The following is a 17498-nucleotide window of genomic DNA, read 5'->3' as shown; positions in this document are numbered from 1 at the left end:
AATTCTCTCCACATATTACTTTTAATAAAAATCAAAGAGCTCGTCATTTTGAGAGGAGACTTCAATAATCAATTAGAAAGTCCAGTATTGATTTTACCAACATATGCTAAAGTATTAAATTAAGCTATGGTGGTAGAGAAATTGGATAATGAACTGCAACAAGCAAATGATCGAAATCAACCTTTTAGTATTGCACTATTTGCATATGGGGGATCATACTCTAGACCCTCAAAGAAAGGCAAAGGCAAACAGTTTGGGCATCAATAGGCAAAAGCTCATTGTAATAAGTCATCATAAGATGCTACTTCTATGGAAAGACGGATCATGTTTTCACCTCATGCCCCATAGGATAACGTGTATGCCTTTATTATCAATAATCGGGGCACATGTCAAAGGATTGCTCTCGGAAACAAAATCAATATCAAACTCTACCTTAAATAGTTGGACAACAACAATTAAGATCCAAAGAAGGAGCTCAAGCGAGAGTATACATTGACCCACCAAGATACTGAAGTCTCGAGATTTATTATTAAAGGTATCATCACACTCTATGGTATGCCTGCATCTGTACTTATAGATTTTGGTTCTACACATTCTTTTATATCACCCTATTTTGCTATGGAACTGCATAGGAATTATGAAATAATAAGTAATGCATTAATGATAATTACACAAGTTAGAAACTCTTTGATAGTTGATCAGATATATAGAAACTGTATTATTACTATTGAAAGTCACGAATTGCTAGTAGATCCTATTCTACTAGAAATGATATTCTAAATTCAATACATAAAATATATATAATTTGCCTGTTTAATGGTTGTACAAGTAAATCTTTAGAAAAAACATTTGAAAAATCCCATACAATAGGGATGTCCTTTAGTACTGGCTTCTTAGATTCTTCTCCAAAATGAAGGCCAAGTATCCTTGACATCCTTTCTTGAAATTCTAGTAAAATAAGATCTAGCAATTCATGACTTTCAATAGTAATAATGCAGTTTCTATATATCTAATCAACTATCAAAGAGTTTCCAACTGGTATTACTATTAGTAATGCATTACTCATTGTTTCACGATTCTTATGCAATTTCATAGCAAAATAGGGTGATATAAAAGAATGCGTAGAACCAGAATCTATAAGCACAGATGCAGGCATACCATAGAGTGTGATGATACCTTTAATAATAGATCATAATGCTTCAACATCTTGGTGAGTCAATGCATAGACTCTCACTTGACCTTCCTCTTTGGGTCCTAGTTGTTGTTGTCCAATTGTTTGGGGTGGAGCTTGGCATTGATATTGCTTATGAGGGCAATCCTTCAACATGTGCCCCGATTGTTGATAATAAAAGCATACACAGTCTTATGAGGCATGAGGTGAAAACGTGATCCGACTTCCTACATAAATAACATCTTTTGACGACTTGATTTCTAGGAGCTCCTGCTTATTGATCTCCAAACTATTTGCCCTTGCCTTTCTTTGAGGGTCTAGAGTGTGATCCCCCATATGTTGATGGTGTAATATTAAAAGGTCGTTTTCGATCATTTACTTGTTGCAGTTCATTATCCAATTTCTCTACTATCAGAGCTCAATTTAACACTTAAATATATGTTGGTAAAATCGATACTAGAATAAAATTTCTAATTGATGATCGAAGTCCCCTCTTAAAATGAGAAGCTCTTTGATTTTCATTGAAAGCAATATGTGGAGAGAATTGGGCCAGTTCAGTCAAATAATGATCATATTCCATTACGATTCTACTTCTTTAGTGGATGCTAAGGAACTCTTGTTTCCTCTCAGAGCGAACTTAATCAGGAAAGAACTGCTCATAAAATGCATCATTAAATTGCTCCCAAGTCACTACATTACCTCCAGCCTCTAACATCCTCCTTTTTAAGATCCAACAAGTGTTTGCTTTCCCTTCCAAAATGAAAGAAGCGAAAGGCACTTTCGGATTTTCCCTACATTCGATAGCCTCAAATGTCTTCTCCACATGATGAATCCAATGTTCAACAAAATTGGATTTGGTTTTCCCTCAAAAACTAGTGGTCCCAATCTCTTAAAGTGATCCAAGGTATTATTTATACTATGCATAACTCCATCTCGCTCCTCCTGATGTTCAAAGTATCATCTAATAGCATTGAGCACTCCATATACGTCATCTGGAGCATTGACGGGTGTTGGGGCATGAGGTGCATTATGCGAAGTCGAAAAAGCTAGCACATAATCTGTGGCAGGTGTACATGAGGACTAGGTTTGCTCTACGATGCGTGGAACTTCTAAGTTATTATTTGCTCGAACACCTCTTCGAGTGTGTAGACCAATAGCATTATGACCATAAGTACCCCAAGTGACAAGACTGCTATTCTCTGAAATTGGTTCCATTACTCCTATAATAGGTTAAAGACAATTAATGGTCAAAGTCAATCAAGGGACTTAAACACCTACAAGCCCTAAACCATGCTTTGATAGTATAAAAGATGTCACATCCTAGGTTTTTCTTTTAAGATCACATATTTTCATACATTCACAGCCAAGTAGATGAACATCACTTTATTCATAATTTATAAATATTTATTATAATTCATTTATTCATCAAATCACAAGTGAAAAAATAAACATAGTGATGTTAACTCGATGAATCGTCCAAGTGGTTCTACCTAGCGATAGAGGAAGGTCTGCTCTCTACTAGAATCCGATTTAGTACTAGTGAGAGGCTGCTCTAAAAATTAGAAATAAATAAAATTCAGCAACGCTGAGTAGGAACCCTAAAAATTAACTCAAAATGAATACATGATCAAAAATCAATTATCCCATTGGTGTATATCAAATACCCGAAGGAGCACTCCCCCAATAGTGGGTAGAGATGTTTTATCCTTGGGATGAGTTTGTATTCTCCCAACAACGGATGAAGGCAAACTCATGTCATACTCCTAATAGCGGATAGAGTGGTGTCCCTTACCCACCAAAGTAGGGACACGTTTCTCCCAACAACAGATGGAGGAACCGTTCAACCGCCACGTCTAATGGCTCGCTAATCCATGAAGGAAATCGCCTTACCTACTCTCGTCAAAGAAATAATATAATCTCATATTGACCATGTCTATATCGGGATAAAATAACATATTTAAAACATCTCTTTCAAATGTCATCAATATTAAATAATATAAATTAACCCTTAATTGACTTAAACCCTAGTTCAATCAATCTCATTTAAACTCGATTTACTAGAACCTAATTAAACTTATCTCTAATCCTCATTTAACTGGTCTGGAATCACCCTAAACTAGTATAATTTAAACCAGATTATATTTAATTTAGGTTAAACTAACTTGAATAAGTCAAACCAATTCAGAATCATCCTGAATTGATCTAGACTAACTAAGTCTGGTTTAAATCAATCAATATTTGAGCTCAAATCTAATAATTACATAATATTAGATTAGGTTAGGCTGACTCTGGTCACGTGCATGCACCATAGCAAGTTGGGCCAACCTTAGCCCATGGACCAATTATATGCGTCGCACATGACTGCCCATGTTGGGTTAAGCTAGGTTACCCTACAGGTTAGGGCCTGACCTACAAGTTAGGCTTAGCCTGTAGGTTGAGCCTAGTTTGTTAATTGGGTCTAGCTAATGGGTTGTGGTCTGACCTATGGGTTTGGCCTAGTTTGCGGGTTTTTATAACCCTGTCTATCCAATTTTATCAATATTAAATTATGATAATATATATTCATTAATAATAATATATTAAAATATAATAACAGATTAAAAAATAAGATTGATAGATAAACTTCAATGCAAGGAAATGATATTTGTACTTTAATACGAATTAGAAATCATATTTTTAATACCTATAACATGAATAATTTTAATATGATATAATCAAACAATAAAATTATAAATTTTAAAAGGGATAAAAAATTTAGATAATATATTATAATCTAACAATAAATAAAATAATAATTAAAGGATTAAAAAATATTTTTATAAACTACTCATAGTATATTTTAATCAAAATAAGATTAAAAGGTAAATTACAATACGAGGAAATAACATTCCTAATCCAAATATAAAAAAATAAATATCATGTATTCAATACATAAAATATGTATAATTTTAGTATATTTAAATCTAAAGAAACTTTTAAAATGATTGAAGAATCCCTTAAAAACTTCAGATAATATATCTAAATCCAACAATAAGTATTTTGATATTAAAAAAAATGATAAATATTTTCAAACTATAAAAATTTAAACATTTAAGAAATTAAAATAAAAATTTTTATTTCAAGAAAGGTAGGGAAACCTACCTCGTTAGCAGGATGTAACTCCTTGTTCCTCTCTCCTTAAATAGGAGGAGGTGAGACTCTATTAAAAAAAATTATCTTAATTTTTATATTTATTTAATATAAATTATTTATATTTAATATATTAACAAATATTATATCATCCTATTTAAAATTTTTAATAATAATTTCTTAATTCATAAAAAAAATATAAGATTAATAATTCCTAAATTACAATGGTATGTAAGGAGATAAAAATTGACTCCTATTTTAAATATTTGATTTGATTACAACATCAATCTGTAAGTACTGTCGTTAAAAACTGTAGTAGTAGGTGACATCGTGCAAAGATATAAGGATAATTTTTTGAATCGCAGATAAAGATGTACATGCTACTGTGATGATTGAATCGCAGTAATAGATGTTTTTTCCTAAAATTGTATTAATAGTTCATATATCACTTTGGTTCCACAACTACAGTAATAGTTGCTTTTACCTTGCCAATAAAAACTATAGTAATAATTTAGTTATTGCTGTGATTATTTAACTATAGTAATAGATATTTTTAATCCTGAAAAGAATAATCATAGTAATAATGTTAATACATTTATGCTATTATTCAATTACATAAATTGATATTTTTATCCAATGAAAGACAGTCATAACAGCAGCATACAAATTACTATAATATACTAATCACAATGGTAGCTCACAATTCAAAAAAGAAAGATAATATGCTTTCATTAACTTTATCAATTTATATAATACCATAGCACCAATATTCAAGAACATCCAATGTGATGCGCAAATGCAAACGAAGTACTTCTCTTTTGAAAGTTTTGAGTAGCACAATATCAAAAAAATTACAAACGACACAGTATTAGAAAAATTACAAACGATATCCTTTCAAGTGCCTGCATAGAATACGTAATAATAATTTGATACATATATATAAATATGAAATCATATGTTAAGAGAAGTTTTTAAAATTTTACCTATATTATCTATTCAAAAAGCTCTTTCATCTTTACAATATCTTCCATATCTTGAGTATTTTTTTAAGCTTTTCTTTTAGTTATCAAATCTCTTCATCTTTCTCATCCTCAGACTGTTCAAGAATCATATGATTAAAGACGTTGAGAAAAAGGCAGGGAACGTAGACCGATTCATAATCTTCTTCGATGGAAGGATAGGAAGCAGGGGGGAGGGGGGTTGAAATCTGCTGATGACAGTGAGTAGAGATATCCTAGTTCTTAAAACTATACAATTTCTAACCAAAAACACCTAACAAAAACACCCCCAAAACGAGAAAGAAAATAAAGAGGAAGGAGGAAGATGGTATATTTTACCTTTGTTTAGGGATTCAAGATCAACGTAAAGATGTGTCACAAGCATAGGCCGTCTTATTGGGAGAGAATGTAGAAGAAGTCAATAAACAAAAAAGAGAACCATAATTAGGAAAGACAGAGAAGCACGCGTTAGAAAATATTCTACATTTATCTTTCCTTATAGTTGCATAGTAATCATGGTTTATAAGATATTTACGATTGTAGATTTTGAAAAACTATAACACATGAAAACTACAATAATATACTGTAGGGTAAAGTCTTAACTAGTTGTAGTGTTATGAAAGAAGGAAATCCTAAGGTAAATATTCTAATTTTTGTTGAAAAGAGAAAGATACGAGGGATATTTTAGATATTTTTTGAGTTTCTCTAAGATAAAAGAGGATGATTTACAGGGTTTTAAAGAGGATAAAAAAAATATATGCAAATTGTTCATAGTTCTATGTGAGTGAGTATACAAAAGTAGGTAGAAAGTGATAAATCATGTTAATTTTACGTTGACCTTTTAGTGTATTTTTATTAATTAATTTTAAAATATAAATTTTTTTTATTTCAAATTCTTTTATCCCTCGCCAGTAATAATGTCATTATCATAAACTATTGGTGAGGTTGTAATTGTAGGGCCAAATTAAACCATTAGTGATATGGTTAAGTTTATATATAAGACAGAATCTAATTTATATTTTTTAACATCTTGCTGGTATGCAAATGACAATTTTAAATTAATTAAAGTTACATATATTTTTAATGTATTAAGATTTGTATATATAAACTACCGCTCTAATCTATTTTTAAATATTTTCTTGATGACATTACATCTATAGTGGAATGTTAGAATTCAATATAATTTGAATTACAATAATAAATTTCTTAAGCCGTATTTCCTATGCGGAAAGAAAATGAATTGGAATTCTCAACTCTTACCCGTTTGCGGGTGGGTGTTCGCGTCACATCAGATCAGCGAGAGAGTCCTTCGAGTTTGATTCATTCCTACTTTCCGATTACCGTCCTCCCGCTTTTTCCTGCTGGGGGGATTTGCTGATGCCAATCGAGTGACCACCAATCACAAGCGGCGTTTATGCATCGGTCGCCATCCGTGGGCCCCAACGGGGTCGTCGTTGCTTAAGCGGGGCCCGGGTCCACTAGCCAATGGGAGGGGCTCCCGTCGTCTCTGGTCACTTGATCGCGACACGTCTGCACCACGCCGTGTTCCCGATCGGACGGTGGGGAGGCACCTACTCGCCAGCTGGCGGATACCTGTTTTCCTCCGTCGCATCTGCAGACGTGTACCGTTGATCTGCACCATCTTAACACTGCATGATGACGTGGTAAGGATTCTCTCTTTAGACCCAAGCATGGAACACGTTTCCGGTCTTCAAATAGCTAAGTCGTTTCCCTCTGATGACGTCATCCAGTGCAGATCAGGCCGGACGGGCGCTGCTCTGGCGATGGGAATCCCTATGCCGTGTTTGGGGCGAGACCCTCAGAGAGAGAAATGGGTGTGTTCGTTAATATTTAGCAGCCGGGGGTAATTGCGTAACTGCGAGTTAAACCGGAGAATAAAAAATCGTCGGTCTGTCGAACGTTACTTTCGCGCGATGGCGCTGGCCGCGAGCTCGTGTCGGCCCGTATGCCTACCGCTCCCACACACCCACGCCCGGGCTCCTCCTTATCCTCTCCTCTCTTCCTCCTCTCTCTCCTACCTGTCCATCTACAATTCCTCTCCATCGGGGTTCGGATTCGCCCATTGCCACTCCGCCGCGCAGCCTTCATCAAGATCTTCGTGGGTCGGTAACCCTTCTCTTTCTACTACTGGGTTTCCGCTGCTGCAGCTGTCGAAAGATTAATTTTCTCGATCGTTCCTCGTTTCTAAAGCATTTTGATGGTCTTCTTGGGCAAGAATGTGAATTTTTTTATCTTTTCACGTCTTCTTGTACTTAGATGTCGATTCCGGTTTCAAAATGGGAAAAAAAAAATTCACCATTTTGGTTTCCATGGATCTACTTATGGTTCAATTCTCTTTGTTATCTATACTTCTCACTTCGAATGCCTGGGCTCGAGAAACATCGATTAAAGGACCTTTACTTGTGGACTTCGGTGGAATATGTTCTTCACTTGATCCGGAACTTCAAGAAAGCTCTCTTGTGGATTTTTCTTTTATGGGGACAAGTACTTCTAAGGATTACAAGTTGACTAATATCCGTTAAAATATTGGAGTTGAAGTTGAATCGGCCCTTGGAGTCACGCGATTTGTTCTTTTTTTCCCCCTTCTTTAGCCTTTTGTATTACTGTTAAGGAATCCGCTGAGCAATCAACATCTCAAGCAGCTATCTGAGCTATTCATCGTGGGAATTCTATAACTGGCGCCAGCGAATTGGAGAACGCCGTATTTTGATGAAACTGTTCGCTGGAATACTTTATTATTTTAAACCGTAAATAGTGATAAGTTCTCTTATGTGTAGGAAATCGAGGAATCACAAGTTATCAATAATATATACATATTGTCATGGAAAACTTTGAAAAACAACATTTGACTGTTTATGATGCGACCTATCTGCTGATGACGATGTGATTTTTTTACTTGATCTTCTCAAAACTAGTAAACATTTGTATTTTAGATTTAAATTGCTGTAAGGTAAGTTCTGATATCTTTTCGATGACGACGATTTTTGCAGGAGAATGCAACCATTTCTGTTGCGGATTTGTCCTTTTCTTGAATGATTGGAGTAAAAGGCTGCACATGTATTAAAAAGAATTGTTGCACAAGCCAAAAGAAGAATTGCAACATAAATTTGGATTGTAAATTATCTGCTTTTCTCGAGGAAGTATGAGTCCTCTTTGTGATTTTTGTGGGGAGCAAAGATCTATGGTCTACTGCAGGTCCGATGCAGCATCCTTATGCTTATCATGTGATCGCAATGTCCATTCTGCAAACGCACTTTCTCGGCGGCACTCGCGTACTCTTTTGTGTGACAGATGCACCATGCAACCTGCCACAGTCCGGTGCAACGAACAAAATGTTTCTCTTTGCCCAAACTGTGATTGGAATGGTTATGGTGGTTCATGCTCCACCTCAAAACATAAAAGACAGACAATAAATTGCTACTTGGGTTGCCCATCAGGTGCTGATTTTTCTAGAATTTGGTCCTTTATTCATGAGTTACCTCCTGTGGCAGAGTCCGATTTTAATCAGGGATTTGGTTTGATGACAATAAATGAGAACAGTGTCAGTAATTGTTTGGGACCTTCAGAAGACAGCTGTAAGATTGATGATGAGAGCTTAGGCAAGATAAAAGATCTGGAAGCAGTCAATAAGTATAATTCCTGAATCGGATCATCTTCAACTTCTGCAGCTAATGCTATGCCTTGTACTACAGATCAGCCAGCTGGTTCTTTTGATCCAACTACACCTAAGGTGCATCAAGGCTGGACAATAATATAATTATTTGTCACAAAAATATTTGAAACTGTTCACAGTTTTTGTCTCTTGGTTCCAGACTATTATCTAAAGCAATAATATTCTAGGCTTTACAAGTTATCAACATTTTGACAAACTTGCGTGATATTAAAAATTGTCAACATGAAATTAGGATATCATCTTTTGTTGCTAATTTTGGTCTGATAGGAACTAGTAACAATTTTGTTTTCCAAATTTGGAATTTCTCCATCTTCTTTGGGACAGCCCTTACTTATGTTTCTATCCTAGTCTGTTATTGTTACTTCAACTGGTTGCAGGGTATGTGTTTAATCTATTATAATAGGCATGTCCTAAAACAAAAGAGGTTCTTAGACATTTAATCTATTATTTTTGTTTATGAGAAAGTGTCTATTCAGATTCATTAATAAAACCAAAATGATTTTTCTAAGATTGACTTAGTTACAATTTATTGCACATTGTTGTTGCATATTTTTTCTTTAGAGACCAATCATAATATTCTAGCTTTTTGCTGCAATTTTTTGCACTGTTTATGTCTGATAACTGAACCAAAAGGTAGTGTAAAAATGTGATGCAATTATAAAGAAAGATTTAGGAGACATTCTTTGTTTTGAAAACTTGATTTGTATATCATATATATGCACTGTGTAGTACAAGCATGATATCAGCCACTTTAATTTGTTTAACTATCTAGGATGAACTCGTCTTGTGACTATCTAGGATGAATTTGCTAAATGCATGAAGCGAGGTGGATTAATCCTTCATCTTGAATAGATGACCCTACTTTCTATCTGTCACGACCCGAGTCTGATGAGCTAACTGGCCAATAACTCCATTTTGATCCTTCAACCATGGAAATGCTTAAGCGGAAGTTTTCGTAGTACACTCATTAGGCCCTTATAAGTTAATCATACATATTCCCCACGACATAATCCAGATCGAACCCTATCATAGTGCATGTGAGGTTTAACTCAGTGGTGGCTCCACGCCATGATGAGTTCATGTCACGACCCGGGTCTGATGAGTTAACTAATCAATAACTCCATTTTGATCATTCAACCATGGACCAAAATGTTTAAGCGGGAGTTAACATAGTACACTCATCAGGCCCTTATAAGCTAATCATACACATTGTCCACTTCCGATGTGGGACTAATGGGATGTTACACTATCTCTTTTACATTAATTTTTTTAGCTGTAATTTGCTGATCTCTTTTATTCAATTTGCAGCGACTTTATCCTGGGAGTAAAGATGTTGAATTCTGCAATGATGATTTCTATTATGATCGTAACATGGATGATGTTGACTTGACATTTGAGAATTACAAAGATCGATCAGGTTGTCTCAATCAGGTTGTCTTTTTGATGCTGAAATTAATAGTTCTTTCTCACATGTCAATCAGGATTTCTATTCTGATTGATTTCTATTATGATTAATCAGGTTGTCTTTTTGATGCTGAAATTGATAGTTTTATCAATACGACGGAAAATTGTGCTACTAATTCAAAATGCCAGGAAGCATTTGTTACTGAGGTAATATCATGCCCTTTATTCTCAGTTATGCTACCTTTGTTTCTGGTACTCATAAGAAATGACACCTCCTGTGGTCTTAATTTGCCTATCTCTTCTCATGCCTACTTTAAAAACTTATGGTTTTTAGTTGATGTACAGTAGTAGGGAGATGAGATGTTTTCTCTAACACATTCACTTATATAATAAAAGAAGAAATAACATTACATGTAGTGATCACTAGATTGTAAGGATTTTGGAAGCAGCTCATTGGAAGAAGTGAATTTCAAAATGGGTGCTAAAAATTAGGAAAATGCAAATGTTGGAGTATAATTCATTCTTCTTAGGAAAATCCAGGTATAGTAAACCATGTTATATACCAGAATGCAAATGTCTGTTCGACAGTAAGTATTACCTTCTCTTCCAGGGTTGATCCATGCTGGATGCTGTTGCATAATATGCAGATGTTTTAGTATAGCTGTGGTAAGGAGGAAGGTAACTTTCTCCTAACCTTTTCACGACTATTCAAGGCCCACTCGCTAACAGCTATAATTTCAAAACACCAAGGTGAGGCTTCTCATGCAGGCTTCTTCAATGATAAGACCTTGATAGATTTTTTAAACTTTAAGCCAATTCTTTTTTATTTGCTAGATGAATCAGTCCAAGAGATTAAGAAACCTGAATAACTTATAAGGGGGTTAAATAGTATATTTGAATGAAAGTTGTTTTGCCCTTGTTTAATGTATTGTCATCTTAGTACTTAAGAAAATGATGCAATTGTATATCTAGTCATTGATGTTTGTCAGTTGTCATCTGTCATAGTCTTAATGTTCTTTCTTTTGCAATGGTGCTTTTTGACTGTTAGCCACCGCATTTAAAGTTGTCTCTTGCTAATATAAATGGATCCAACAAGATTTATATTTTCAAAGGAAGGATAAATAAATTAATTTATATCACATGACTGATGACACGACAATCATGCAGGTTGTCATTGCCATTTTTACTAGATCCATATTTCCACCTACCTTATGATTGATTATGTTCTTTCTAGCTATTCCTTTTTCAGCGAAGTTGCTTCGTTACACTAGCTTTGAGTGTCCATTTAACTAGATGCATACAAGCAGTATGTTGTATTTTTAGTTTGAAAGTGTTACTACCATATATGGTATCGTTTGTGGGTATCAACTGTGGTACTGGACAAAGCCATGCAGACTACATGTAGCAATGCAGTTTCTGCTGATTCTGCCAAGTCAAACCTTGGGAAAACTGAAGATTCTAGCATGTATTTCCCATGACGCCAAACTCGATCCAGTCTATCCCTTTCCTTTTCTGGTTTGACCGGTGAAAGCAGTGCTGGAGACTATCAAGATTGTGGAATGTCAACAATGTTACTTACGGGTGAGCCTGCATGGTACCCTGTGGGTCCTGAAAGCTCTTCGTTGCCTACAGCTAGACGGGATTATGCAGTAATGCGTTACAAAGAAAAGAAGAAAAAGCACAGTTAAGTTCATACCTTCACACTGTCACTCTAGACATGTATATGGTCACTTCTCTTATTTTTGGGGCCTTAGCACTATAGCGTATATTTTTGCTCGTTTTCTAATACATGAAAATATCTCAAAGGCCAAGCACTTGTTTCTGTACGGAGTTCTATTTAGCCGGATTGATGCAGCTTTAAATATAGATCTTAAATAATCTAGTGCAATGAGAATCGGATTGTGATAAGATTAAGACAATGAGACCGATTCACCTTTAAACACAGATTCTAAATAATTCCGGTTATATGTTACTCGAGAGGGACATCGATATAACTGGACAGACTGGTGTGTTGTATACCCGTCTATATGATTGATGCAGCTGGTCTCATAGCTGCTCGTGTGGGGACACTAGGGATATAGTACATGTGCTTATTAGAGAATGAGTTTATTAATTGATCTATTTACGGAATGCTGGATGGTTGATGATGCTTTATTGTCAGACAACGATTTCGTAGTCCCAGTGGTGTATATGGTCCTTAAACTTGAGACACCAAGGATGTCCTGTATGAGTGCTTCATTCTTTGATACTGGACTTATAGGTTTCGATGTTCCAGATCTAGTACAACCGGTCATTAGGAATGATAGTCGACCTTACGAGGGCTATTGAGTATCGATAGAGGATCATCCACTCTCGGCATCATGAGAGGAATATCTCATGTGTTCTTACTCAGACAAATCCCTAGATAGGGTTATTCGGATTTAGAGAGAAAGAGTTCTCCGGGAGAATCCGATTAAAGCGAGACTCGAGTTGAAATCGTATGGGTCTGATAACACCATACCCGGTATACTATCTCTAGGATATTAGATGGATGAGGGACTATAGGTACATGATAACTAAGGATAGATAGGTCCAATGGATTGGATTCTCATGTATCGTCTGTGAACTACAGCGTAGTGGCCTAGTATGTCCGTAGTCGTTGAGTCGAGTGAATTATTATGGAGATAATAATTCACTGAGCCAAAAATATTTTTGACAAGTATGACTCATAGCCAGCTTGATATTGGGCCTAGAGGGTCACACACATATGATAGGCATTGCGATAAGTAGAGGTTTGGATATGAGATATCCGTCGGAGCCCATATCTTATTGGATATCCAATAAGCCCATGAATTATTGGATCCTATGAATGAGATCCAATAAAAGCTCATGACAGATTATTGGATAGAGATCCACTAATCTAAAAAGCTTGGATAATTGGATGTAGATCTAATACCCAATAAGGGAGGATCCATTAGAGTTTGACGGGGGGACCTCTATAAATAGGAGGGATTCAATGGTTCATAGGCTAGAGCCTTTGCTTGTCTCTCCTATTCTCCTCCCCCTCTCCACCTCAGAGCAGGCCTAGAGTTTTGAGGAGCGTCGTCGCAGCCCTACTGTGTGAATCACCGCTAGAGAGGAGGACGCTTGACCTCCTTCACCCTCTCCTAGAGATCTACAAGGATTCAAGGATATATGATCTCCCTAGGTAACATAATTTATCTTATACGTACTTTTTTGTATTACAAATTTTGCGTACCAATCTTCGCATGATGACGAACAAATCTTTGGAAAATTGGGGATTTTATTTTCTGTTCTTCCGTTATGCATGTGATGTCGCCCCCATGATTTCCCAACAATTCAGTGGCTTTCTGACATATGAAAATGACAGAATTGAGGCCAATGAAGGAGATGAAGGGCTTTATTTGTTGCATAGAACTTAAGATGAGCTTTCCAATTACCGTTATGTCATGGAAAAAATTATAAACGGGATGTTTGATGTTACGCTTATGTATGTCCATGTCTTTTAGTTTTTTATGCTTTGTACAACATGTAAAGGGATGGTCAAAGGCTTAACAGCTCCATTTTAGTTGGGTTTAGTGACTATTTTAGGCTTATAAATAAAGGTTGTATCATGTGGATACTTGTGGGAGATTTCGATCTGTAGTGGACCATTTTGGACCCTTTGTTATGCAACCGTTTAGATATTGTAAAGTTTGTTTGTAATTTGCATTGGCTACGAAGTGTTTACTAAAATTATTGCTTGTGGATCCTGAGTGAGACGTTTTCTCTAACCTGTTTTCTCTTTTGTAGGTCCTAAGACCATAGGAGATTTTAGGGAGATTGACTTTTACGGACAAACATGCAAGGGTATCGCACAACTTAAGCAAAACAAGCTAAGTACTTGACATATGGTATAAGAGTAGAATAAGCACTCATAGAAACACTTGGTATCCAAATGTGGGGGACCTAGCGGAGCTGCATTGAGGGCAGCCAGCATGCGCAATCATTTGGGGGAAACGGGCATGGAGATGTAAGGAAAAGGAGTCGCTCAGAGGAGCGGGCATCTAAGATTAGCATTCAAAGGAATGGTCATCCCTTCGCGCAAGAGGCACCACGAGGACAAGCAAGCTTAGAAGATGCGTAGCGCACAAAGGTTGGGATGGCTGAGTTCGAGCTACGGCTTGACATTGACAACTGTACTTGATGGTGCTTAAGGGAAGCAAGGCGCTTGGAAAATGATGAGACCATGCAAGATGGGATGGGTTGTTCAGCAACTGAAAGAGTTGTGCAAAAGCTTACAAAGGTGAGGAAAATTGCTAACTCGAAGAATTCAATACTCATGCAAGGGCTTGTATGTGGACGATGGAATGTTCGTGGCCATCCCAAGGTGATCGAAACTCGACGCCATGGAGCATTGAAACTTTCTCTTCGGCATGAGAAGGATACGTCCGTAGGAGGCTAAAATGTGCAGCGAGTTTAACATATTGCTAGGCCTTGAGGGTTGCAGCAGGGGCTATATTGACGAAGAGTCGCAATATAGCAAGTGCGTTTGCGGGGACAGAACAATGCATAGTTTGTTCAGCATAGCGGAGTAGTCCAAGGGGATGGTGATCTCTGAAAACTTTCATAGGGAATGATACGAAGAGAGGAGTTGCTCCAATAGGACAGATATCCAAGAGGGATAAGTCCTTGCTCTCCAAAAGGAGAATCGTGTGCAACAGACCGCACATGTTGAGGAGTACCTCAAAACAACTCCACAAAGCTCAATAGACCGAGCGAGTGGCGAGGAGTCATTGCATGATCTCGCTTGAGATAATGAATTAGGGGATGCATTGCGAGATCAAGTGGGGGAGCGACACAAGGTAACACAAAATGAAGGCACACTTGGAATCGATATAGAGATCAGGCTCAATGAAGGGTTGACCCGTAGAATGGTGGGCGTGAGGGCCACCATCAACTCAATGTAAATTAAGGAGCGGAGCAACTTGGATGTAACTTGGTGAAGTACCCAAACCGTATGAAGGGAGTCAGCATAGAAGACTGAATATGGAGCGAAGGCGCGAAGCTTTCCTTGGACAAAGGTCAAGGATATGAACTCTTGCAGAGGCAAGAGCGGGATCATGTCGTTCCATGGATCTTTCATTCTGATGGAGTGGACTCATCTTGCATGGTGCCAAAGATGAAGGGAGTTTCAAGGCACATGCATTATATCTCGGAGAAGCATTTGACGGAGGAACTAAGGCAAATCAACTTGTGGAGGCGAAGTTGGGTTCAAAAGGCCTTAGCATGGGGCAAGAGGACGCTGAGGTGGGTACTCTTGAAGAATATACCACAGTGCTGTCATTCGAGTTGTCATGAAGGAAGCGGTGCATAGCGAAGATTGTGCTGGTGGGGGTAGAGGCCTAGATCCAGATAATGGTGCACCAATTTCAGCGAAGTCGGTGGACTTTGGGAGCTACTAGGCGATGAATTGTCCTAGAGCGATGCTTCGTTTGGGTGTGACCCGAGAGCGGGTGGATGAAGATCGATTGCTAGTGGAGCAAACACAATCGTATGTGGAAGAGGCCCTGCAATGTGTTGGTAGCGGCCATACATTGAGGGATCGCAATCCGAGTTCATCCTACAATGATCAAAATACAATAGAGATGTCACCAAGAAGTAAGATGGTGCAGCGGATCGTGGTGGAACAGTTCGTGATAATGCAATACACACGAATCTAGTCCCGCAAGGGACTAGATCATACAAAGGTACGATCGAGAGCTATTGGGAGCTCCACTTCGGTGAACAACACGATGACAAGAAGGGCTATGGATTCAAGGAGTGAAGGCCATGATACCACAAAGGTAGGTCTTCCGTGTGTGCATCGAATTTTGCATCGAATGAAAGCCTTGGTCATCAGCATATGGGGGTTATGTACCAACGAGTGAAAAGTTCGAATACAAATACCATTGAGTCCTACAAGAGGGACTTGATCATGCAGAGGTATAATCGGAGCAGTTGGAGAGTTGGACTGCTCTAGAGCTCATATTCGCTTAAGGGTACCCGGCAAGTCAGAGGACAAGGCCGAAAAAGCGAATATTGCTACCAAGGAAGCTAGAGAGAACAGAATCGGTGCGAACCCTGTAACATGATGGTGGAGGCAATGTATGGGAGTTGCAGTATATCTTTCCATCGACCAAGGGGAACTACTCGGAGAAAACAAAAGTGTTGAAGCAGGGGGTCGAAAGGGGCGAGGAAGCGATGACGAGTCCAGAGGAACTTGGCTACCCAAAATCAAGAATCGGTTAGAATGGAGGTAGACTCGGAGGAGTGTCACGGTGTCACAAAGGTAGATCTACTGATCGCGAAAAAAGAGACGCAGATGCAAGGCGACGAATAGTAGGGCCATGGGCATGACAACGTCATGGTACCGCAGAGGTGGGACTTCCATGAAGTCATCGATCTCTTGTTCTCATGGAGGGAGAACGCTTGGTTATGAAAGGGGCCGAGGAGGTGGAGAATGCAAAGGCAAACTCCAAGTACCGAGACAAGGCTGAAGGGCAGAGGCCAGGGAACTTCGTAAGACCAGTGTCAATGAACTTCTCATCAAGATAGCCAAAAGTGAAAGTCTTCAGGTCGATGCAAGAGTACATGACCAAGGAACAAAGCAAGTAGTATGCGATGCTGTACCTTTGCTACTCAGTGGAGTAGGCGGCAGAGATGATGGAGAAGACGATACAATACCAAAGGCGACCAAAACTACTAGAGACTTACTCCAAGTTGAGGTGAAAACTTCTTGCATTCCAGAAGTTCGATGACATTGAGAAGGTGAATCATAGTAGCTAACTCAACGCAAGGAGTGCAAACACTTCGAGTGCTTCAAAAGTGTGAGTAAAGAGCGGACGAAGGCTAGTAACTAGCTCGATGCATGGAGTACAACCCTCGAAGAGGCAGGCGAAGTCAAGTAACCTTTGTCTTCTCAACTCTTAAGAGAATGGGTGAAACCGAGTACCCCAATTCTCTTCTATATCTAACAAAGGAGATATGTACATGTTCAAAGACCCTTCGAAGAAATCAAATGGAAGATAATAATTGTCAAATCCTCACCAATGGTGATCAGTACTACTGAGAGTAGATTATC

General features: G+C 37.7%; 1 pseudogene across 1 annotated transcript; it reads left to right on the top strand.

The window, feature by feature from the left end:
* Window positions 1-7233: 7233 nt before the first annotated feature.
* LOC135593359 (zinc finger protein CONSTANS-LIKE 10-like) lies at window positions 7234-12222 on the top strand (annotated as a pseudogene). The gene is made up of 5 exons (XR_010479549.1): window positions 7234-7421; window positions 8310-9049; window positions 10301-10409; window positions 10512-10603; window positions 11791-12222. The product of XR_010479549.1 is annotated as a zinc finger protein CONSTANS-LIKE 10-like (transcript).
* The last annotated feature ends 5276 nt before the right edge of the window (window positions 12223-17498 follow it).

This window comes from Musa acuminata, chromosome BXJ1-9 (genome assembly GCF_036884655.1).
Source record: "Musa acuminata AAA Group cultivar baxijiao chromosome BXJ1-9, Cavendish_Baxijiao_AAA, whole genome shotgun sequence".
Classification (NCBI taxonomy): Eukaryota; Viridiplantae; Streptophyta; class Magnoliopsida; order Zingiberales; family Musaceae; genus Musa; species Musa acuminata.
This window is presented reverse-complemented; position numbering and strand designations above follow the sequence as displayed.